This window comes from Suricata suricatta, chromosome 10, assembly GCF_006229205.1.
Source record: "Suricata suricatta isolate VVHF042 chromosome 10, meerkat_22Aug2017_6uvM2_HiC, whole genome shotgun sequence".
Classification (NCBI taxonomy): Eukaryota; Metazoa; Chordata; class Mammalia; order Carnivora; family Herpestidae; genus Suricata; species Suricata suricatta.
In genome coordinates this window covers 47,528,861-47,554,643 of record NC_043709.1, presented here as the reverse complement: position 1 = coordinate 47,554,643, position 25,783 = coordinate 47,528,861, and the positions used below count along the sequence as shown (strand labels likewise).

The 25,783-nt window shown below is 40.7% G+C and overlaps 1 protein-coding gene across 1 annotated transcript in view; it reads right to left on the bottom strand.

The window, feature by feature from the left end:
- Nucleotides 1-15,975: 15,975 nt before the first annotated feature.
- The window catches only part of LOC115304892 (E3 ubiquitin-protein ligase ARIH2-like), a 144,151-nt gene continuing 134,343 nt past the window's right edge, over nt 15,976-25,783 (bottom strand). The window contains exon 7 of the mRNA XM_029955228.1: nt 15,976-16,484. The gene's annotated coding sequence lies outside the window, so the exon portion shown is untranslated. The remainder of the gene's footprint in view (nt 16,485-25,783) is intronic.

Below are 25,783 nucleotides of genomic sequence, written 5' to 3'. Positions count from 1 at the left end.
CATTTTTATTCAAGAATGGTAATTTTTTTCCCAGAAGAATCTGTAAATAATCTTACAAAATTATTTTTGTAATCAGACCATGGCTGGGCATTTTTTTCCATATTAATAAAGAACATAGTTGATTTTTCAATCATATTAGTAGTCATAGACGCAGGTTGTGTATATAGATCTTCAAATGTAAAGGAAGCTGTCATGTCCTCTGAACCATTATAGTTAGCAAGAGAATGACTTCAGTCACCATAAGGGGAGGGACATAGAACCTCTCCTGTCTTGAGAATATGTCATTCATTATCAAGTGTAAGCAGGCACATTAGGTAGATCCCTTCCTGCAGATTGCTCTCTTTAAAATAGCAAAAATAATTATAAGAAGGAGGGGTGGCTTATGGGACCCAAGAGCTAGAAGGCGGCTGAGGCTTGGGAAGGTTGTGATAGTTGCCTGGAAACCTGTGGGGAATCCCAAGAATGCTCTCCCTGGTCTCTTGCTTCTTTCTCTGCATCTGTTGCCTTCTTTCTTGGAGGAACAGTGTTTCCTGTGTCTCAGTCTGGTGGAAAGTGGCAGTCTGCAGTTTCCACACTGACAAACTCTAGCCACACTGAGGGACTAACTTTCATTTTTGCTCCCAATTTCAGATTTCTAGGGGGTTGGGGTTTCTCACTTGCTCAGCTTGGAACATTACCATTACACTAAACTGAGACCAGGAATTCAGTTGTATCATATAAAAAGATCTGCTTGGTGCCTCCCAATAGATTGGGAAGTGCTTAGAGAAGGAAGGATTGGTGTAAGTGGGACAAACATACTCCAAAGTGTATGGCATTAGTCTTGATCAAAAGAAGGGATTATTATTTAAAAGTTCAATATAGCAAGACAAAAACCTCTAAGTACTGAGGGGCCTTAGAGAACAAAAAGTTTGATCTTATGGGGTACTTAGGTGGCTCAGTTGGTTAAGTGTCTGACTCCTGATTTCGACTCAGGTCATGGTTTGTGACTTCGAGCCCTTCATGGGCCTCTGTACTGGCAGTGTGGAGCCTGCTTAGGATTCTTTTTCTCTGTCCCTCCCCTTCTAGTGTGCACATGCTCTCTCTCTCTTGCTCTCACTCTTGTCCTCTCTCTCTCTCTCCCCCAAAATAAATAAATAAACATTTTTAAAAATTTTATCTTAGCCCTGGAAGGTTCAATAGGATGTCACAATGGCTCCCAAACCTGGACAATTGCCAGAAACAGATTTCAGTGTTTAGATTTATAAATAAGTTTCCTGGTTCTCTTTCAAGATTCTGATTCATCGAGTCTAAAAATCTGCATTTGAAATTCTTCTTTATTGATGCTACTAATTAAGTAGATTTGGGGACTACTGATCTACTGTATACTCTGGCTTCTAGATAGCAAAGATCTTATTTAAAGGGTTTTCAGGGAAAGACACTCATAATCTGAACCATTTCTTATTTTTTGACCTGAGATTCAGAAACTTTTTCTTTATAACCAAATAAAAATTTCTACCTACAATGGAAGGTACAAAGGATGTTTTGCCTTATATTTATTCTGTGCTTATTTTTTCCTAGTTTCTATCCAAATTCCAGTTCTGGAACTATAATCAGTGGAGCTCTATCGTATGTGCATTATTCAGATCCAACTATGTATATCTGGACAAAACATTTCTTTTTAAAATATGCCGGAAATGTTGCCAGACCACTGTTCAGTTCTCTTCAGGGCCTGATACCATTCCAGAAGCCACTTCAATCATGTTGGCTAGTTCCTGCCTGGATTTTGTCTGGGGGACATGCTGGACAATGCCTGGATGTTCTCTGGAGCAAATGTAATTTGAGGGGTGAATGCAGTTGCAGGGAACCAAGTTTAGTATGAGAGAAGCTATAATATCTGGCACTGGACAAAGTGAGGAGGTCATAGGCAGCTGCTGATAAGAGATGCCTGAAGCTGGAGTCATCAGAACAGGCTAGAAAATACTAGTGTGGGGCATGGCCAGGCAAGATGTCCCGGTATTGCTCAGGGAACAAAGCAGACTTCTTGGGGTGCCTCTCACTCAGGCTGGGAAGCAATGGGCCAGTTGGCCCTGATGCTGGGTATAAGAGACTTACAATTTGGTTGTCACTTTATGCAATACTGGCTTGAATTCCTATAACTCTTACTGATTTCTGTCCAATTTTCTATTCTACAGTTCATGCAGCCTATTAAAAATTCCCTTGGACTTTTCTAGTTTATTCTTTCAGTATCTTCATTCTGACATGTTAATCCTGTAGTGTGCCTTGCAATGGCACATGAGTCTTTAGAGGAGAGGCTCAGTAATACTAATTGATTTGATCATTCAGTGCTTTCCTTTATTCCCAGGAAGCACAGAGGTACAAATAAGTAGGGGGTGTACAATAAGGGGAGAGAAAATGGGAGCCATAAGTATGAGCCTTTTAAAACATATCTCACTAGAGTGCTGCAGTGAATTTTTGAGCACCATGTTTTAAGGGTACTGGTGAGACAGAACGGGCTCTGGAGAAAAATGATGGAAATGTGAAAGACCCGTACATGGGTTAAGAGAATTGGAGTGATTGACTTAAAAGTTGAGAAGTCGGTGGGGTGAGGTCATATGGAAGCACAATCTGCAGGAATATAGTTTTGAAGGTGGTCTTTGCAAAGAAAGACATGACCCATTTCCATAGGGCACCAATTTATTTAAATATCAGTGTGGGGAGAAGATTATTTTCTTTAAGTTTATATGTTTATTTACTTTGAGAGAGATAGAAATAGCACAAGTGGGGAAGGAGCAGAGAAAGAGAGTGAGAGAGAATCCCAAGCAGATTCTGGGTTGCCAGCACAGAACCTGATGTGGGGCTCACACGCACAAAGCCATGAGACCATGACTTGAGCTCAAACCAAGAGTTTGATGCTTAACCTACTGAGCCACCCAGGCACCCTGGGAGATTATTTTTATGAGATTCAGTTATAGGTATATGATGCATCAGAGTGCAAAATTCTCACAAATTGTTAACATAAAACACAAAAGAAATGTTAAGTTTTCATCTGAGTTGCTATGGTTTAGTTTTTTAAATCCTTAGTATACGCATTTAATTTCTTTAGCCATCCAGAGGCATTCCAGTTTTCAATTACAACATGGAGGAGGGTGGTGACCAACTTCCTACCAGCCCAATAGAACTAGAATTATGGGCTGCATAGAGGATCTTGACTTCAGCACAAAGAAGGACTTTCATCAGGGTGAATACAAAGAAAGCAGATCATCAAGTGAATTTAGAAACAGCAATGTATTCCTTACCTTAAAGAAAAAGGTAACATTGGAGAGGCTGGATGTGCTGTCCTCCACACCTTGGGTGTCTTCTGAGATGCAATCTCATGCAGGGGTGTGCTTCCTTTCTTTGAAGAGCCATCTCTGCTGAACTGGAATCATGGTGAACACCCTTTTTGCTGATGATCTCAGAGGACAGGACTAAGGCCAATCTTCCCAGAATGATGTTATATTTAGACCTATATGGAAACAAATTACCAGATTTGAATGGAATATTTTCACATCAAGAAATTCTCTGATTTTAATTGTAAAAGAAATACTATGAATTTAAGTGAAGAATGCATGTCATACTCTTCTTCAGTTTCATCTTCCAGGGTAATTATTGATATAACTTTCTTATATATATTTTCATAAATTTCACCTGCACAAATAAGGAGATATACACATGCATACACGCGCACACACACTCATGATCCTATCACTTACATTTCTTTACCTTGCTTTTTTCATTTAAAATGTGCAGAACATTTACTATGCAGTTTCCCACTGCATCTTTCCTAATAGTTACAGACAGCTGCAGAACATTCTATCCTGTGGCTGTGTCATTCATTACTTAAACAATCCCATATTTCAAGATATGTAAGCTGTGTGGTAGATATAGCAAGTTGCTTATGCATATCCATTCTTCTTTCTGATGAAGACAACTGATTTTGTTCAAAATAGCAATATCCTCCACCAAAACTATTTTCATCCCCAGACTCTTTGGTAGGTAGGAGTAGCATGTAACACAGTTTTGGCTTAATGGAATTACAGTATCCCAACGTATGGGCACATCATAATTTATCCAGCCCTTACAGGAAGCTTTGCACATGGAGACTGTTTTTGAGTTATTGGTATTATAGATAAAGGTTTTTAAAATCATTATTTATTTTTTAATTTTTTAACATTTTTTATTTTTGAGAGTGTGAGCAGGGGAGGGTCAGAGAGAGAGGGAGATACATAATCCAAAGCAGGCTCCAGGCTGTGAGCTGTCAGCACAGAGCCCAACACAGGGTTCAAACCCACGAACTGTGAGATCATGACCTGAGCTAAAGTCAGCCGCCCAACTGACTGAGCCACCCAGGCGCTCCTATAGATAAAGTTTTAATCACTGCCCATGTGCCTGATTATTTCCTTAGACAAAAGAATCAGGTTTGTATGTCATAATTTTGAGAAGTAGCCAGTGGATGGCACGAGTGTTTGGAGGAGGGAAGCAACCATTGTTTTGGGGTTTTTTTTGTGTGTATTCCACAATACAACGACCCTCTGGATTTTGCTGATAATTCAGGTTGACTCAGTGGCACATTGTGCTTTGCCAACATAATTCTTGTAGTTATTCATATATCTGTTTCTTCTGGCTTTCTTCCTGCCTGTCTGCTCCTGGCACTTTGTGGCCAGAGGTCAGCCTCCTGTCTGTGTCTTTGATAGTCTGGATGTTATTGCCATTTGCATTCTGCCCAGGTCTGTTCTGATTATTTCAGAACGACTCGGTCAAAGGAGAAGAGCAAGCGAAGTCAGTCCCTCTCATGGGGAGCCAGTTCATCCAGGCTACAGGCAAATTTATTTCTGTTGCACCTTGATATCCAAGGTGGAAATAATTGAGGTCACAAATCACAGGCAGACAGAAAACAGAATTCTAAGATGTTTCGAGGCAATTTCACTTTATTGAAAATATATTGCAGCACAGGGATGGGCAAGGGTGATAATCGAGATACTTAACAATCATAAAATGTGGATGTTCCTTATCAGAATGGATGCTGGCATTAAGCAACCAGCATGGCTGCACCGGTGTGTACCAACTATCAGCTGGTGGACAGAGAAATGGGATTCTTCTTTTTTATCCTCAGGAACTAAATTATGAAATTCTTGCCAGCTGGACTTCCTTTCAGCAGGTTCTTATCTCTCCCAACCAGTCTATGAGAAAGAATCTTCCGAAATCCTCCTTAAGAAAATCTCTTTGATTCTATCATCAGTGAATATTTTTTCTTAAAAGTCCAAAAATTCTAACTTGGATGTATTAGAACTCTTTGGGTCGCAAGCAAGGGACAGAGACTAATTTAGATGATATTCAACATAAAGGGGAAAGATTTGGGTTTTAATTACTAGGAAGTCTAGGATGGAAAGCATCAGGCATGTTTGGATTCAGGCTCAATGGTTAAGACCATTAAGACTCTTTAATAATTACCTCTGTTTCTCTCTGGATGCTGGCCTTATTCTCTTCTTTGGCAGGTGGACTTCTTCCAAACTTGTGGTCAGGCCCAGCCTCACAGTTACGTGACTCTCATGTTCACAAAGTTCCTGGCACTGCAAGGGCCCTGAGCACAGGCACGAGAACAAGCCCAGCCCAGACTAACTGAGCCAGACTTGGATCAGCAGAATCCCTCCACCCTGGCTTATGAACAATAATAAATGCTTACTGTATTTGAGTTTGGGGACACTTTGTTTTGTAGCATTATTATAGTAATCAATAACAAATATAGGTGATTATTAATACTCTCCCAATGCTTTACCATCCATTGTGGGACTTTTTAAAACATGCATTATACAGTATTTACCTTTCTGTTCCTTAGCAGTACTAAGTATGGTGCCTTACACTTAGCACTTGGCCAATAAATATTTGTTGAGAAAAAAATTACCCTCCATTACTTCCTTATTACTCTGTTCTTTACAGTGAAGTATCCTAAGTGACTTTCCTGTAGTTATGGACATCATCCCCATTTTATTGAGCTTCTGACCTGACCTCTATTGAGGCTGTTCCTGAATTGGTCACCAATGCCATCCATGCTTCTTGCTGATTATGATGGTCACGCTTCTTCCTTTCCCTTACTTGGCATCTCCACTGCTTTAGGTACATTTGGTTACTCCTTTCTTTATAGAACACTTTCTTTTTCTGGCTTTTGTGGCACCACCTTTGCTTGGTTTTTCTTTTTGCTGGTTACCTTTCTGCCAGCTCTTTTGATGGATCTTCTCTCCTCTTACAATAAACATTTGGACCTTGGATCTCTTCTTTACTTTTCTTTCTGTTCTTCTCTCCTTTGGTGAGTTGAACTATCCTCTTGGCATCCAATAGCATTTCTATACTGATAACCCCTAAATAGTTATTTCTAACATGGACTTCCCCCAAATCTGTCTGCCTACTTGATCACTCCAGTTGGGTTTTCAGATGATATTTTACTTAGTTTTAAGTGTTTATTTATTTTGAGAGACAGTGAGTAGGGGAGGAGCAGAGAGAGAGAACCCCAAGCTGTCAGTGCAGAGCCCAGTGCATGCCACAATCTCATGACCATGAGCTCATGACCTGAGGCAACATCAATAGTCAGACGCTCAACCAGCTAAGCCCCACAGGTGCTCCTCCAGATGATATTTTAAACCTAACACCACTTAAACAACTATTCTTTGTGGACCTCTCCATTCTGTTCCTATTCCTTAGGTCCCATTTCAGTAAGTGGTACCACTACCCCATCCAGTTGTGCATGACAAAAATCTAGGCATTATTCTTGTTTCCTCTATTTCCTTTACTCCAACATTTATCTCTCAGCAAGATCTACCAACTCTGCTTTAAAGTCTATCTTGCACTCTTCCACTTTTCTACATCTTTACCACCACCCTAATCTAAGATGTCATCATCTCTTGCCTGGAGGACTATAACAGTTTCCATATTATTTCTATCTTGTCTTCTTATAATCCATTCTTTATATTGTAGCCAGAATACAATATAAAGCATGTAGATCAGATTATGGTTATGCTACTCTCCTGACTTATATGCCCTCTTTGTTTGAGTTCTTCTAAAACTTGAGGGGGAAAAATCCAATCTTTATCCCTTCTTAGGAAAGACTCATCTTATGACCCAACTCTCCTTCCCTGTGCTCAACTTTTAGCATCTTCACATCAGCAACAACTCTCCATCCACACTAAGCTTCTTTTGGCTTCCTGAAATTGGTTCCTACTGTAGGTGCTCTGCATTAACAATTTTCTCTGGAATGTGTTTATTATTCCTTGATCTTTGCATGCCTGCTCCTCATCACACAAATTGACTTTATTTTTTATTCCTAAATTGTATTTTAGAGAGAGAGAGCACAAGTGGGGAAGATAGGCCGAGGGAGGGAGACAGAGAATCTCAAGCAGGCTCCATGTTCAGTGTGGAGTTCTATGCAGGGCTCAATCCCACGACCTCGGAGTCTGACCTGAGCCAAATCAAGTGGTAGATGCTCGACCAGACTGAGCCACTCAGATGCCCGCAGCATTAATTTATCTTCACAGAGAGGCTTTTCCTAGACCACTCAATCTAGGTTTACTACAAAGTCACTCTCTTACGTCCTCCTACTTTTACATCCTTGCATAACATTGAGTGCCCTCTAATACTGATATTGGTCTTGTGTCTTTCTCTGTCATATCCCAAGACCTAGTATTTTTCTCACCTTTTCTCAAATGTGGTGGGCTTTCCCTAAGGATTTGTTGAATGAAAATGAGAAAAAAATGTTGAATAGTGGGAGAGGCTGAATACTTTCCTAATTTTCCTTTCATTAAGAATGATATTTATAACTCAAACCTGAAAATAGCACTCTGAGAGTTTTCCACATAATCCAACATTTTGAAGACCAAGGTTCAACTTTGATTAAGAGTCATTTTTTAAAATAAATTTTTAAATGTTTATTCATTTTTGATAGAGAGATATAGAGACAGAAAGAGAGAGAAAGACAGAGAGAGACAGAGACAGAGAGAGTGAGAGAGATACAGAATCTGAAACAGGCTCCAGGCTCTGAGCTGTCAGCACAGAGCCCAACACGGGGCTCGAATCAACAAACCATGAGAACATGACCTGAGCCAAAGTCTGATGCCTTAACTGAGCCACCCAGGCACCCCAGAAGTCTTTTATTGATGACAATGAGTTGCTGAAAAAAGCAAGCAAAGAGGAGGCAAAAACCCAATTCACTGCTAAATTTGATAAATAATTGCTATTGCATATATATAAAATTCTCAAAAATAAAGTGATTCTTGGTGTTGGCATTCAACCAAGATTGATACAACCATCAACTTCCTCTCTCTCTCTCCCATCACCATTTCTTTGGTGGATGTAATGGAATTTTAAAAGAAGAAAAATTATCCAAGTAAATGTGATACACGTTATGCCTATAATGCTTATTACACCTGCAAGAACTATATAAACCAGGAGACAGACACATATCCATTCTCCCTAGTGGCAGCTAATAGGTTAAGAAGAGAACTTCCTTGTGATCAAACATAAAGCAAAATGCCACAACAGAATTACACCATTATCAAAAGAAATGTGTCTGTGTGGTTGGAGTTGAAGACAACAAAGAGGAGCCACACCTTTTGGAAAAGGTGGATGAACGAGTGAGATGACCTGATGACATAACATTCATAGAACAGAGGCACTAAGGTCAATAGACGATGATGCCATTTGTTTGAAAACCTTTCTAGTTCAGAAAAATCGGATGTCTTAACAAAAGTCAAATAGATTTTCATACTGCTGTCTTTACTAGTCTAAGAGCTGAGAACAAATAAAGCTTTCTGATGATCCTTGCAAATGCTTCAGGGGCCCTATTCAGTTCAGAGGGAGAATTGTTGGTTTGGTTGGCATTCCACAGGCAGCAGTTCAAGAGCCACTAATGAACTAATCAGCACTCCCTATAATTAGCCATTTGCTCTGAATCGCAGGCCACAAATAAGCTTTCCAGCAGCCCTTGGGAAGGCACGAGAGTCCTCAGAAATGTGACCCTGTTGGCGAATTAAAAGCATCTCAGTGGAAGGGCACACATTACTTGAAGGAAGGCATAAATTAGTCATGATATTTATTGAAGGACAAAAGAATCCCCAATTATCTTCTCTAATCAGATATCTGTCCTGCACAGTTGGAGAAACTAGATAGGACAATGAGTCAATAACATTCACACTGCTGAGTGGCCTTTTTGGTGAGCTCCTTGTGTCAAGAGTTTGCAAAAGGCAATTGAAGGGGATGATGTCACCACTTGTTTCTTCATAATAGCTGGGGTCTTCAGCTAAGAAAAGAAAAGAAAACTCTGGACTCTGCGATTGTATATGCCCTAGTATTTTGAAAATGCAAGTGTGGTTAAATCAACATATAACTTTTCTTTTTTCTTAACCTCATGACATTTCTGACTCTCAGGTAAACAGGTCTATTGTTGTTTGAAGTTGGGAATTCATTCGGAGTTCAGAAATTAAGTGTGTTTGATCCAAGACTTCTGAATTGGATTTAATTCAAATATTCTCTTCTTTCTCAGCTCTGTCTTCTTCAGGCTGGATGTTTTTTGGGACAAGAGGGTGGTTGGTGCTCTTTCTTTAAATCTCTTCCTCTGGCTCTTCCTTCTCTCTCTCTCCAGCTTGCTAACCTGTTTCTAACTCCTCTAGGGGAAGGAGGAAAAGTGAGGAGTGAGGAAAGTTCTCAAGTGGCTTGGTGGTTGTGTAAGCTGGCTTTGCATTCTGCCGGCATGGGCTTCATGGCTTTTCCACAGCCAGGGTCTGCTCTGCTTTCCTCCTCATCCTTTGGGATGGAATGATGACTCTAGAGCACAGCTGGTGAAGTAAGGCTGTAGGCCGCATCCAGCACTCTACCTGTATTTGTTAATACAGTTTTAGTGGAACAGAGACATATGTATTTATTTATGGTTATTTATAGCTGTTTTCATGCTACAAACAGAGAGTTGAGTAGTTGTGACAGAGATCATACTGTCCTCAAAGCCTAAACTATTTTTTATCGGCTCTTTCCAAAACAAGTTTGCTGACTGCTTTGTTTAGAGTTTGAGCAATCATTTTCAATTCCCTCTAGAACCCATAGACATCCAACTTTCCCCTCTGACTTCTTGCTGATAGTTTTTTTCAGCACTCTGGGAGGTCCTACTGCTGACCCTTTCTCCCATGGCCCCCATCTGTCTAAGGGAAACACTCATGCATCCCTTGCCATAAACTGTAGAAGAACAGGTGACCTGCTCCTAGATTTCTAAAGGCTTAAGGTAGAGTCTTGTGGGGGGCGGGGGGAGTGTAGGGACTCAGAGTATGTTAATAGCTCTACACAGGAAAATTTCATCATAAATCCTTCACCTTTGCATATCTTTAGTCTGGCTGAGAATCTAAATATCACTTTTTATATATGGTTTTTATATTTTCCTTAAGTTGGTTTTAAATATTTCCTTTATAAATTCTGTACCCTTACAGTGTGTCAACATCCTATATCTACAATATGGAATCCTATATCTATGATATGGATATTTCAGTTGAAACTTTGGTTAAATACATAATATTATATGTTCATTATATAGTATATATTTTATTTATTTATTATATATTTTAATTTATCACATATATTTATTATACTTATTATATATCATTAATATGTATTATTACATATATGGTATGATATCAAATATATATTAAATATATAATAATCTATATTGCTTAAGAAGTAGATATTCACCTATATAGTTAGATTAAAAGAATTTTATAAAAGGGTTTCACCCAAATATTTCCCTATTATGGGCTGAACATTCTACAGTTTGGGAATTATTTCTTTGGGTTGTTATTCTAATACAGCAAACTTTAAAAGAACATACGTTTTATGTGACATAAATTTACATGAAAGCAGAATTAGCAAAATGTTTCCAAGTTCCAAACCATTTTTAAATTAATTCAAAATCTTAAACACTTCCTTTAAAAAGTTCTCCATGTAATATATGATAAAAAAGTAATTTTCTGAAAAAATATCTTAAATGTTATATTTTTGAAGTTAATTTTAAATGTCATAATGCTCAACTATGTAAAGTTTTATTTTTCGAAATCAAAAAACAATAAGTGATATAAGCTCTTTCATTTTCTTTAAATAAAAGTAAAATACATTAAAATATTTTTAAAGTGACATGCTTTGAGTAAACATATTTTTAAAAATGTAGACTGAAATTTAAAAATACATTAAAAGAGATGAATTTGTTTTTCAAAATCTGATGGACACATTCTTAACATTTGAGTCATAAAAATTAACTGGTAAATTTTTAAATAAATTTGTTTTCCCTGCCGTAATTATCTGATAGGACAGAAAGTGTTAGGCTGTTATTTTTAAGCACATCTCTGCAAATAGCTTATTCCATTATGCAAGGTCTCTGTTTCCATTAAATTTAAAGCCAACTTGGGTGTAAAAGTTGCTGCATTTTTTAACATTGATTTTTTTAAAAAAGGCACAAGAAACATCTTGATGCAGTATATAACTTTTTGATCCGATGCATGTAACCTATATATCTGATGAAAAGAACCATGTGATGCATTTGCTGAATTAATATAATATTATTTAAAAGTGGTGGCTCCACATGGATTTAAATTTCAGTGCTGTTTTTCTTTACAATGGCCCATTATGAGTAAAAGAGAAATGACAACAAATAAACACTGTAAAACGGTACAGCGGTCAAAGCCACCATGGTGGCTAGGGTTATTCACCTTTCTGCTGACAAAACAGTTTGAGTGACTGAGCCTTGAGCTCACTTTATCTGATCTGAAAAAACACACAAATAAAAAGCTTACTTAACTCACAATTGGGGGTTTTCAACTGTTATTTTTAAGATAAAAAAAATCAATGAATTGTTTTATTGATTGAATTTTTACAAGTTTCATGAGATGCAGGTGGAAAGTTTCACTTCTGACAATGGGGTGACTGTTGGCAGTCTGCTAGAGGAAGAGGATGGAAGCCCTGATGGCACTGATGGGACATGTGCATGTCACCAACGTGACAAGTGTGTATGTGCCCCTGGAGATGTGGCTCAGAGACTCGAGAATAAGAAGACTTAACATAACAGCATAGCAAGTATTTGAGACATTATTTTTACCTGCAGGAAAAAAAATATCAAATTCTTTATTAAAACAATAAAAATATATTGTGGAATAGAATGCAACATTTCTATAGCATTTCAAGGTAAAACATGTCATCCCAGGTCTTCTAGAGGTTCCTGCTCAGTGCAGAGCTCTTTTAGTGGAAAAGGGACAGACTCTCTGAGGAAGGGATTTTGGAGGAGGAATTAATCTGGGTCCAAGTTGCCTCCACTTTACTTAGCATCCAAGTTACCTGATCTAAGAAGACCTCAGATTCTTCATTTGTGAATAGGGATGACCTAATTTTCTCTAGGGAATGCTTCCCAGTCTACTCCAGCCCAGTTTTATGTTTAAAGGGTAGAGTCTATAAGGCCAGGGATGGGTTAGGAAGTTTTCCCCTTCACTATGGGTGACAACAGGGCCAGAGAGAGCTGGACTGAGGACTGAGTGAGGAACCCTTGTCTAAGAGGGTAAGAGGGGAGAGGGTAATGGAGGCATCCAGAGCCAGAGCACTGTTCTGAAGGCTTAGAATGAGAAATACGTGAAAACGTGAAGCTAGCGGTTTTTGAGCAGTTGGGCACCATTGCCTAGAACTAGCTCATCCTGCAGCTGTTGTTCTAGGTCTCTGGGAAGCAGTAGGTGATTGGATGGACTGGGTCTGAAGCAGATGATGCAAAATGGTGGTCAGATCCAGCTCACATGTATGTTTTGTTCAGCCCACCGAGTTTTGTTTGTTTTGTTTTTAACTGAATCACTTGGCTATTAAAGAAAAAATTAAAGTATTGCCATGAAAATCAGATTTTGTCATAGTTTCTGCCAATCCCTGTGTCTTCTTACTACTGAGAATTCACCAGTTTTAGTTGTGTTTCTACTATTTCACCTTGTTCATTTCATTTATTTACCTTACTAACGTGTCTGGCCTCAAAGGTATTTAATTTGACCCTTAGTTTATTTTTATTTATTTTTTATGTATTTTAAAGTTTATTTATTTACTTTGACATAGAGAGAGAGAGCAGAGGAGGGGTAGAGAGAGAGAGGGAGAGAGAGAATCCTAAGCAGGCTCCACACTGTCATCACTGAGCCCGATGCAGGGCTCAAACTCATGAACTGTGAGATCATGACCTGAGCTGAAATCAAGAGTCACACGCTTAACTAACTGAGCTACCTTGGCATCCCAACCCTCAGTTTAAAAGGACAGGAAAAGAATGGACAAGGCAAATAATCTCTTAGGTTTTCTGTAAAGATTTCTTAAAATAATATTCAACATGCCTGGACAGAACTTGGCAAATGTTAAGTGTTCAGTAAACGTAGGACCCACCCCCGTCTCCTTTCCAGTGACGATTTTGCCTCAGGTATATTTCAGGGTTGTCAGGAAGTCCTAGACTTGCATGGGGGAGAAGAGAGATTTCTGTCTTTAAGATATACCACTTGGCATTTTACAGGAGAGATAGGCAATGTCATTGTGTTTGGCTGTCAGAATGAGCTGTTAGATTCACAACGATTAAATATTTGTTGATGGCGGGTCAGGGTTCTAACGACTGGGGATATGACAGTCATTGGAGTGTGTTTATGCCAGATAAGCTATTCAAGCAAAACTGTGTTTAGTCCCGCAGTCACCTTGAGGCTGTCCACCTTCAGAGGGAATAGAAGGACAAATGTTAAATGGGAACTCAAACTGTTCATCCTCACAATGTACTTTCTGATTCTGTCATTGGATTTTGCACTTTGCTTGAACCAGAGAAACAACAAAAAGATCACCCTGGGGCTCTGTGTTTACTGTGAACATGAAATGAGACTGTAATTGGATCTGTCAGAGGAATCCATTTTAGGAAAGAAATAATGTAGGAGTGCCTGGGTGGCTCAGTGGGTTGAGTGTCTGACTTTGGCTTAGGTCATGATTTCACAGTTTGTGAGTTCGAACCCCGAGCTGGGTTCTGTGCTGACAGCTCAGAACCTGAATCCTGCTTCAGTTTCTGTGTCTCCCTCCCTCTCTCTCTGCCCCTCCCAGGCCGTGCTCTGTCTCTCTCTCAAAATAATTTTTAAAAAAAGAAAAGAAGATAGAAAAAAAATAAGAAAGAAAGAGAGAAAGAATGAACGAACGAATGAACCCTACCTTTCCCCCATCAACAATACTCTAGGGACAAAGTAGCCTGGAGACAATCTCAACAAGTGTGCGGTATACTGCCTTGGAGTCTGAAATGTGGTTGTGAACAGGAATTTATAAAATAAGAGGAAAAAGTAACCAACACTAGTCTAGGAATATTTTTATACTTCTAGATTTTTTTCCCCCTAGAGTACTAAAAGACTAGACCATAATAAAGCTCTGTCAGCAAGGCCCACTTTACGTCTCAATTTACAAATTCTGTAAAAACAAAAACTTCTTCATAATGAGATTCTGCTTACTTGATTATCTCTATTCCTAGATAATTCCTATTTATTTAAGGAGAAAATGTAAGACTTTCTTTTGCATACAATTTTTTGTTCTTTTTGGAAATATGTAAAAGCATGGTAAAAGTAGTGATTAATATTTTAATGTAATTTGGACACATAATACTTGGTGATAATATCACATATTTGCATTATTACTGGTTTCCAAACTGTGCTGTATGTAACGGTCCCCTGGAGGCAGTAATCTGCAAATAGGTGTCTAACAAGCAACAGCCTGGGAGAGAGAGGAAAGCCCTAAATTGTAGTATTTGCCAATTTTTGTGGGGTAAATATTTTCACCATGCCAAATTTCAGTCTGCCAACATGGCGTCAATTAGCTCACCAATTCCTACTGTTCCTGAAATTTTAACATTCTGCTATTCAGAGTTGGTACTTACCAGCCACACTACGGCACTTCCTACTGGGGACAATTCCAGCTCCCACTGGGGAGCTTGGGAAGGCTGATATTTCTGGACTCCATCTCCAAAGATTCTGATTCAGTAAGTCAGGGGAGGGGCTGGAGAATTGGCCATTTGAAAGAATGCACAGTTTTTCCACGCCTACCAAGTGGAATGTGATGCTTACAGCAGCCTTTCCTACATAGGTTTTGTGGAGATGTAGTTTAGAAAATGATGATAATTGTTTCAGAGGGAAAATGAATAGGCTTCGGTGGTTAAATGTTGAGAAATGGTTAAGGCAAACAAAGTTCAATAAGTTTTCTCCAGTGCAGGGCATGTTATGCTCCAATATGTTATTCTGTAAGGTGATCCATCAGTAAGAGGGGACTGAGGACAGTATTTTGGAACTTTATATGATCCTAGAACCTTTTTCCCAGGCTCAGTGTTCTTAGGAATAATATTAGTATATACGCCTCCATTATGGAATTAGCATTAGATCTCTGAGTCATGGGATTTTGTAAACAATTTCATTTTCACGGTCCTGGGCGTGAGGCTGTATGCTGCAGACTTTTCAGAAGAAAGTTGAAGCTCAGTGAGTAGCACATGGGAAGTCCTTTGAATAACTAACCTTGACACCTCTTTCAGTACCAAACTGAGGCGGCGAGGGAGCAGATACAGAGCTCTTTAGTGTTCTTGATGCTTGTGGCCAAGAGGAGTTTGAATTATTCAGTTCCCAAATTTTATAGCTAGAAGAGGCCTTGGAGATTACAGTCAGAGAATTTCATGGCTAGAAGAGATTGGAGAGGTCATCTGGTCAAATCCTCTTTTTTTTTTAATTTTTATTATTTTTTTAATGTTTTATATATTTTTGATACAGAGAGAGATAGAGCATGAGAGGGGAAGGGGCAGAGAGAGAAGGACACAGAACCGGAAGCAGGCTCCAGGCTCCAGGCTCTGAGCCAGCTGTCAGCACAGCTGACACAGGGATCGAACCCACAAACGTGAGATCTGACCTGAGCCGAAGTTGGTAGCTCAACCGACTGAGCCACCCAGGCTCCCCATATCCTCTTTTTTAAAATTATGAGGAAGTAAAAGCCCAGGGCAATTAGGTACCTTTCCCAGTGTTGGCACTAAGACTGTCTGATGACATCCGCTGCTCTTTTATATTGAAATCTCTTCTCTTTCCTGGAAAAAGTTCAAGATTCCAGCTGCCTCTGATGCCTGTTTGAGTGGACGGTTAGGGGGCTCAAAGTCCAAATGCCCTAGTCAGAGCTGTTTTGGAATAATCCTCTTAAATTAAACTGGGTATCTGCATCCTTGGAAATCCCGATTAGTCAGGGGTGTTTGATTCCGATAACCCACGAGGGAGGAAATTATGGTCTGAGGTTCAGCAGCTGCCAGAAGTCAAGCTGTCCAGAGTCATATCAGCTCACGAGGTTTTTTTCTCTCCATTGGATCAGCCAAACAGCTAGGAACAAAGGCGTGGAGGGGAGAGCTGTATGAGGAAATACCGCAGAAAGCTGGCCCATGTCCAGCTCTGTTCCTGTAAGGACAATAATATTATCTGATGTTATAATTTTAATTAGAGTGAAATATAAATGTCAAACAAAACACCTGTAATGTGTGACACTAGAAAGTTCCAGATCTGAGTTACCCAGGACAGAATGTTCTTTGGTACTCATTTTAACAACATTGTCTGCTTTGCATTTTACATTACGCCATTGAAACATGATCTGGAAGGGTGTGGCTGAGTTCGTGAAATAGAATAATTATTCTCTTAACTCCCTCTCAATACCCGCCCCCCAGCCTCATATATAAGCCATTGGTGACTCAGGAAGTACAAAGATTGGTATTGAGGTGACACAGTTAAAATCAGCAAGGCTCACTCTTCCCCTTATTAATTAGACACATTTATTGAGTGTCAGCTCTGTGCCAGGTACTGTGCTAGGTGAGCACATTGAGCAATAACATGCCCGGTGCCTGCTCTCACGAAGCTAGGCATCTGTGTAGGAGACAGTGTAAAAAAAAAAAATCTATGGAAAATGACCATTTGTGATAAATGCTTTGAATGGAAGGCATCTGGTACTATGAGTGTGTATAACATGGCAATGTGGCCTCAACCTGTGCCTCTCAGACTCTGACAGAGGATCAGTTTTCCTTTCTAATCTGTCATGGACGATACTAGCATCACTCAGTGCTATTAGAGACTCACCACATGAGCTAGATGGCACTTGGCCTGGTCCTTTCCCTTTTCAACAAGATTTGTCTACTGATCATGTGTTTGGATGTCACAATTAAAATACTACAAAAGTTTCTTTATTTTTTAAATTTACATCCAGGTTAGTTAGCATATAGTGCAACAATGAATTCAGGAGTAGATTCCTTAATGCCCCTTACCCATTTAGCCCTTCCCCGCTCCCACTACTCCTCCAGTAACCCTCTATTTGTTTTCTATATTTAAGAGACCCTTATGCTTCATCCCTCTCCCTGTTTTTATATTATTTTTGCTTCCCTTCTCTTATGTTTGTTTATCTGTTCTGTGTCTTAAAGTCCTCTTATGAGTGAAGCCACATGACATTTGTCTTTCTCTGACTAATTTCACTTAACATAATATCCTCTAGTTCCAACGTAGTTGCAAATGTCAAGATTTTATTCTTTTTGATTGCCAAGTTATACTCCATATCTTATATATATACCTTATCTTCTTTATCCATTCATCCATCGATGGACATTTGGGCTCTTTCCGTACTTTGGCTATTGTTGATAGTGCTGCTGTAAACAGGGGTGCATGTGCCCCTTCGAAACAGCACACCTGTACCTCATGCACCCAGCAGTGCAATTGCTGGGTTGTAGGGCAGCTCTATTTTTAATTTTCTGAGGAACCTCCATACTGTTTTCCAGAGTGGCTGCACCAGTTTGCATCCCCCTATAAGAGTTTCTAAATGCTTATTTCTCAATTTCTGCATTTATCTATTATGGACAGCTTGTGGACTGGCACTGAACTGTGGACCTAGACCTAGACCACCAAATCAAGGAAGTCTTCCAGGAGGAAATGATTTTTGTTGAGTGATCTGAAGAATGCATGGGCAAAACTGAGATGGGAAGGAGAATCCAGGTGTGAGTTAGCTGGGAAATGAGATGAGTTAGCTGGAAAATGCCAGGCCTGTCCTTCTTTCTTCCTGGCACACGACAGCTCTGGGAAGGTTTTAACCAATGTACTGCAGGGTGGGCTGTGCATTAGAGGGACAAAAGTGGAGGTAAGGAGCTCCATTAACAGATAGATGGCCATTCATTCAGCGGCCCAGGCAGCTGGACCCAGGGTGGGGCCAGAGGACAAGTGAGAAGTGGGATATTGAGAAGGGAAGTGGGATTTGGTGGTGGAGAGGAGAGGGGTTGAAGAATGGGGAAGATGGAAGGCGGCTCTTCTGGAAGCTCACTAATCATCCCAAATGTTTACTCTAAAGGCAGATGAGGAATATTGCTTCTTTTCTGTTCAGGATCCAAGGAGCCTCTTTACCCCTATGGCAGTTTCCTGGCAGGGAATGAAAACCCAGTTCCCACATCCAGAGGCTCTGTCAATATTTTTAGACGTTCACATTTAGATGTTTAGCTTCACAACTGCCCTTCTTTCTCCCTTTGACTTTCCATTTATGGAATTAATTGAGCTCTTCCTTTATGTATAAATTCTCCACAATATGTTCCCTCAGTTTTCCCCTTAAAACATGAATTCTAGAAAATATAAGTACTGGAGAAAATCGAGATCCCATCAAAGAATACATTTGGGAAACCCTGCTAGGCAGAGTCAGACCTTTTTTTGTTTTTGTTTTTTTAGAATGCAGGGCTTCTCAGAGCATTTAATATGCTAATGTACATTTTCAATTTCCAAGAGGAGAAATAGAAAATACAGTGTTTCCAACTACAGTGTTCCAAATATAGTGTTTCCTTATTTAGTTATGGAGCCCTTTTTGCCGGGAGCATCTATTAGGCTAGTGTTCTTTGGAACATTCTTCAGGAAAGAATGCTTCCTGGTGACTAGAGATGCCTTATCCTCAGCACTGGAAGATCAATTCTGCTTCACATATTTGGAGGCAAGAAGTTTTTTGTTTTGTTCTGTTCATATCATTAAAGAATCTAGGTCCATTTCAAAAGGTGCTTTTACTGCGATTCTAAGTGAGTCTTTGGAATCGGGAATAGCCCCTGTCCGGTGCCTGACTAAGCTTGTAGTCCCAGCTCTGTGCTGAGAATTGCTATGCCAGCTCTAAGTGTCCACCAGGGGCAGCAACTGATGTGTCTGTCGGGACGACATGCCCCACCCAGGCAGCGAATCTGGAAGGGAGAGCACTCAGTGATGCCCTGACGGACTCCGGTGACATCTGTGAAATAGCAGTACATTTTCCACCTGAGCCGCATGGAGAGCGGGGGTGGTTATAAATAATGGCTGTCTGCTGAGGCTGCCTTTCTCCCTGTCCATCCTTCTCCCTGGCGTCCAAAGGCAACCAGGGAGAACAGCAAAGAAAAGCCTTTAAAAAAATTGGTAAATGGGTTTTGTTCACCTATAACACCTGCATTTGTAAGCAGCTGACCTGGATCAGGACCTCTCAGACTTCAAGGTGTAAGGAATTGCCTGGGGGCTCTTATGAAAGATGTGGGGTCAGGTTCAGTCAGGCTTTGTGGGGTCAGAGAGTCCACATTTCTAACAAGCTCCCAAGTGAGGCCAGAGCTGCAGTGAACACAGCACACGTTCAATAGCAATGATATATATTTCACTGGTTCTCAAAGTTGAGTGTGCCTGAAAACCCCCTGGCCTGTTTTCTACAAATGCCTATGTGTGGGCTTTACTTCCAGAGAGTCTAATTTTGTAGACCTGGATTTTTATCTTGTCCCTTTACCTTCATACACTTCTGTGTGCATTTCTTAAAAAGATTAGCCTCTTCATAATCACAGTACAATGATCAAAACCAGCAAATTAACCTTGTTAGAATAGTGTTATAGAATTGACAGATAGTAGTTGGATCTATTTACTGCAATAATTTTGTTTATAGCACACATTACCTCTGGTTCCACCCCCCAACCCCCGCAAAAGAAGCTTTGGCCCAGGCCAAAGGGGCCAGGTGTTTAATACTATCAAATTAGCTGAGGCCTAAGACAACAGGAAAGAATAGGATATGGTGTGAATTGTGCCTCCCTGGAGTGAGTGCCACACCTGAGGCACTTTAATTAGAGTGTCTTCAAACCACAGTGGTAGCCCAAGTTCCTTGCCATCGCTCAGCTCACACACCCTCTCACCCCGGTCCCCAGCTCCTCTCAGCCTCCTCTGCCCCAACCATGGAGTCCTTGGAGTGTTAGACCTCCCAAATGTGACGTCTCCTGTCTGCAGCTCCCTCCCTTCCCCTAACATAACTACTGTGCTTTGCCACAAAACACAACCACAGTCAGTTATTATGCCCAAGAGGTAATCCATCATCCATTCAAACAAATGTTTAAATGTTGGCTATGAAGGCCAGGTGATCCTGTGAGCCGTGACCCTTGTGAAATGGGAGATAACATATTGTTTGAACTCCCTGGCTGATGATGCTGGTTTGCATCAAGGATCGCACCCAGAAAACTAGGGCTGGTGAGACTCTGCAGCTGGTGAGAATCAGGTACCATGCTGGTATTCAGGGTTCCCTAGGAAAGAAAACGGCAGCCAAGGTCAACTCGATATAGCTTTCATTAGATGTGACTAAATGAAACTGCTTTCCTTCAGAAAGGCACTCTCTCCCCTTGCATTTTGAGGAAGCTGGCTGCTTGGAAGTCAGATGTCTGACTCTTCTGCTACGTGGAATCTGGGCCATCAAAGCCACAGTCAGCATAAATGAGGACCTTTGTCAATCCTAGCACGCAGTGCAATGCACAGATCCTGCCCCTCAGTGCTGCCAGGCCCGCAAGCTCTTACCTGAACCCCTGGTGGCCAGATGTTTTTAGACTTTAGAAAAGCAATATAGATCATATGCCATACATTATGCAACATGCCAGCAGAATCTGGGGCCACACCTCAACTGAATACATGAATATTTCTGCAGCAAAACTATGACTATTCACGATCAAATACAATAAATGAGTTCCAGCAAGAATGTATAACCACATGATTTAGGTCAGCTCAGACTTTACTTCCAAAGAACATGTGAAAAACACTTTCAAATTTTTAAGTCTTTCTGTATGTTTTGGCTGCAGATAAGGCATTATGGACTGGATCAAGGATCTGTTATTATAGATTTTGGTCAGCAGTGTTCCATAACACAGATTAAAAAAAGAGGTGGCAATTATGAAAATTGGGAAAACCAAATGAAAGCTAGACAGGATGATAAAATGTGGAATACTGGCTTATTCTGTCCATTATCATAAATAACATCAGGTAGAATGCTTTGTCGGGAATCATGTTGGATGCTCACCATTGATTATATCAATTATTACACTTCCAAACTTTCTGAGGAATGTACTATTATATGATCCTTTTTTTTTAGATGAGAAAACTGAGGATCAGAGTGGTTAAGTAACTTGCCCAAGGTCACCTGGCTAATGAGAAATAGAGCTGGCAGGAGAACCCAGAGCTGTCTGACTCCAGTGAGCTTCAGATCTGTGGCAATGATGCCATTGTACCCAGGCCAAGTGGAGGGCAGTGCTTTTTGCTTATTGTGCTTGTGTGCATCATGGAAATGATGGAATCAGCCATCCTGAAATATAATCAGATTACCTCTGTGCTCCTATTTCAATTTTCAACATTTTGGTCAATTAATTGATCCAAAGCCTGCTCTCCCCATTATACATTCTTAGCACATAAAAATAATGTGTGTTGAGCTTGTGGAGGTGATTTACTGTGTTACTTAAACTTCTTTTCTTAAGAGTAGGTGTGGATTAAAAATTTTTTTAAATTGATATACTGAGGGCTTCTAAAGAATTAAGCAGCTATTGCCCAAATGCAAAATAGCCGCTGAGTTCAATTTAAATGAGAAGGCCATTATTGAGCTCCCATTTTGTGCCCTGTAGTTAGCTTGTACTGGAGTTACAAAAATGAGTGAAACTCTTGCCCTCAAGTCATTCATATTTGGGGGGAAAGACAGATAAGTAGATAAGTAATTATATGACTATGGGGAAAGAGCCATCCCAGGGATGTGAAGCAAGGAGCTTAGAGGAGAAGAGCCACAGAGGAGAGATTGTCACCATACAGGCATGACATACACCAGCACACAGCGATGGTTTCCTTGGTTGGTTGTTATAGTTTTAATGGCTCCACTAAAAAATAATAACAATGCACTTTCTTAGTGTGTATGTGGGTGTGGCAAAAACCATCCTTGATTGTGAAATGAGGAAAATTATTAGCATGTTTTCAAATTAGGGTTATACTTACATCCCCCAAATGCCCGGTTTAATCAAATCCCCTCTCCCAACCACCTTCTCTCATCCTTCTCTCTCATCCACTCCACACCAGCCACGGGGGTGCTCCCAACAGGCTTTCATCCTGGGGCTTTTGTACTTGCTGTCCTTTGTTGGGATAGTCATCTCCCTGGGAAACACATGGCTGCCTCGCCTCCTCCAAGGTCTACCTCAGTGCAGCTTACCCCGATCACTTCCATCACCTGCAATTCTGGTGCTTTTGCCTTACATTTGTTTTCTCACCGCCCTCATCAAGATGGGAATACATTCTGCACTCTAGTTATGTTCTTGCAATGATAACTAATAGCTCCCCAAGGGCAAGAGTGCAGTCTAATTCACTGCTGCATCCTGGTTTTGGGACAGCATCTGGAGGTAGCATGTGTTCCCTCAGTATTTGCTGAATGAGTGAATACATTTCTACGGTCAGCCTGGGCCTGGCTACTTAACCTGTGTCAGCCACGCATTCATTAGAGTTGTCACCCTCTGTTAATAAGCAAGAAGGCCCAAAGAATGCAAGCATTAGATCATCCTTTAGCATCTTCCTCTAGGAGAGCTCCTCAGTCAACACTGTCAGGGAGGGCATTGCCTCAGCAGCGCACGTTTATTTACACCGAAAAACAATTAGCATCACGGCAAAACAAGATTCAGGACTATGTAAATGGACACCAAAGTATGGAAGCCATGTATTTACAGGAGGTATTTCCAGGAGCTAGCTCATAGAATTACCAGCTTAGCTGGTAGAATTGCTTTGGTCAATACACTTCAACCCAGGACATGCTTTACAGGGTAGGAACCTCAATCTTGTTCATGTCCTAGAGTTCATGAGTCTAGGGGAGGCTAACTCATGCTACCAAATTCCAAGGGATTGAAGAATATGCCAGAATGTGAGATATAAGGTTCAGAATGAGAAACAGACCTGTTATTACTCATCGACATGGACTAGAACTCTCACCCATGGGCTAGAACTCTAAACCCTGTGGCTTACGCAGCATCTTCTCTCCCTGTTGGCAGATGAACACAAGGAGCTCAAACGACAGTCAGAAGCCATGCTGGTCAGGGTGGAATCTGAAGATAGGATGGCTCAGGCACTTCAGGGTTCAACAGTGAGATGGTCCAGTCCCTCACTAGTGATCACTCTGCCACAGAACCAGGGCCAGGGAACCTCTTTCTCTGCCACATTACCCAAACAAGCCTCTCTCCCTCTCCAGCTTTCCCTGGATGACCAGCTGCCAGACAAACATTGCTTTTTTTTTTTTTTTTTTTTTTTCTGATGCATCGATCCCTTTCAACAGCGCAGAGCTAAGTCTTGCTCTGGCCTGTTAACTTCTTTGTCTGCTTTTACTGTTTAAAGGCAACTGCATATCTCTAACACCTCTGCTGTTGATTTGATCATTTAACTCTGAGAGAGCCACCTTGTTTTTCATTCCTTAGAGAGCACTCCCCCTACGGCTTCAACGTGCCCTCTATAGTTCCTGATTAACCCCAGAATGTCGTTGTCACCGTTGCTCCCTCCATCTTAAGACCAGAACATGCGTCTGGGAAGCCATCAGGATCGTATGTGTGGCAGCAGACGGTGGCTTCTAGGCAAATTGTTCAGTTGTTTAAACTGTGTCCTTCCTGGGGCGCCTGGGTGGCTCTGTCAGTTAAACGTCCAGCTTCAGCTCAGGTCATGATCTCGCGGTTCATGGATTTGGTTCATGGGTTCGAGACTCGCATCAAGCTCGGTCCTGACAGCTCAGAACCTGGAGCCTACTTTGGATTCTGTGTTTCCCTCTTTCTTCGACCCTCCCCTGCTTGCACTGTCTCTGTCTCTCAAAAATAAAAAACATTAAAAAATTTTAAACTATGTCCTTCTTGTGCAATGATTTCTAGGCACCGAGCAGATGCCCGAGCACTGTCTTACAACTCTATTGAAGAGACATCTAGTGGGGCTGAGGTAGAACACTGTCACTCTGAATTTTACATCGCGAGGGCTGGAAGATTCAGTGCCGAGAGGGACCTCTAGTGTTCTGCGAAAAGTCGAACTCAATAATGCTGAAAATTCTTTAGATGTCATTTCCTAGTTTCCAGTTGTCAGCCAGGAGTGTACTTCTATTTACAGTCTGCCATTCTATCGATGAAATACAGAGGCAAAGCCTCTTCAGGATTTCGAGCTGGCATTTTTAAGTGGGTGAATTTACATACCTTCTCTCTACAGGAATATTTTCCATAAGCGCCAGGATCCACTATCTCCATCAACCTACAGTGACACCAGATCTAATTTCCTGAGCCTTTCCTGCATGCCCTGCACTGGCACATGGCTTGGCACTAAGCTTTTGCTTAGCTATTGCTGCTTTTAAGCATTAGCCACACTATTATTTTTCTCCTTGCTTTGCAGGTGAACAATCAGAGACCTGGGGAGGTTAAGTACCTAACTTTAGGTAACAATTAAGTGGCAGGGTCTAACCTTGATATCATAGCTGAGTCCAAAGCTGGTGTTCTTTTTTCTTTTAATTGAAATATTTTTTCTTGAACAGCTTTATTGAGATATGATCCACATATCATATCACTCACCCATTTAAAGTATAGAATTCAGTGACTTCTTATGTTTCCAATATTGTAGACCCATTACTATCATCCTTTTTAGGACATTTTATCACCCCAAAAAGGAGTCCTGAGCCCCTTAGCTATCACTCTCTAAGGCAACCAATTTAAAAAAAAATTATTTTATTTTTTAAAGTTTATTTATTTATTGAGACAGAGAGCGCGAGTGAGCAGGGGAGGAGCAGAGAGAGAGGGAAAGAGAAATCCTAAGCAGGCTTTGTGCTGTCAGTGCAGAGCCTGACGCAGGGCCTGAACCACAAACCATGAGATCATGACCTGAGCTGGATGCTTAACTGAGCCACTCAGGGGCCCCAGGGCAGTCAATTTTTTTTAAAACTACTTTATTGGGGTATGATTGATATATTAAAAACTGTACATATTTCAGGCGCTTGGGTGGCTCCGTTGGTTAAGCATCTGACTTCAGCTCAGGTCATGATCTTGCGGTTCATGAGTTCGAGCCCCGTGTTTGGCTCTGTGCTGACAGCTCGGAGCCTGAAACCTGCTTTGAATTCTGTGTCTCCCTCTCTCTCTGCCCCTCCCCTGCTCATGTTCTGTCTTTCTGTCTCTCCAATATGAATAAACATTAAAAAAGTTTTTTTAAGTACATATTTAATGTGTACCACTTGATGAGTTTGAGGATAAATACACACACGTGAAACCATCACAACCAGCAAGGCCACAGACATTATCCTTTACCTCCCCAAATTTCCTCCTGCCCTCTTTTTGTTTTAATGCTTTTTATTTATTTTTGAGAGACAGAGAGAGACAGTGCGAGCAGGGGAGGGCCAGAGAGAGAGGGAGATATAGAATCTGAAACAGGCACCAGGCTCTGCGCTAGCTGTCAGC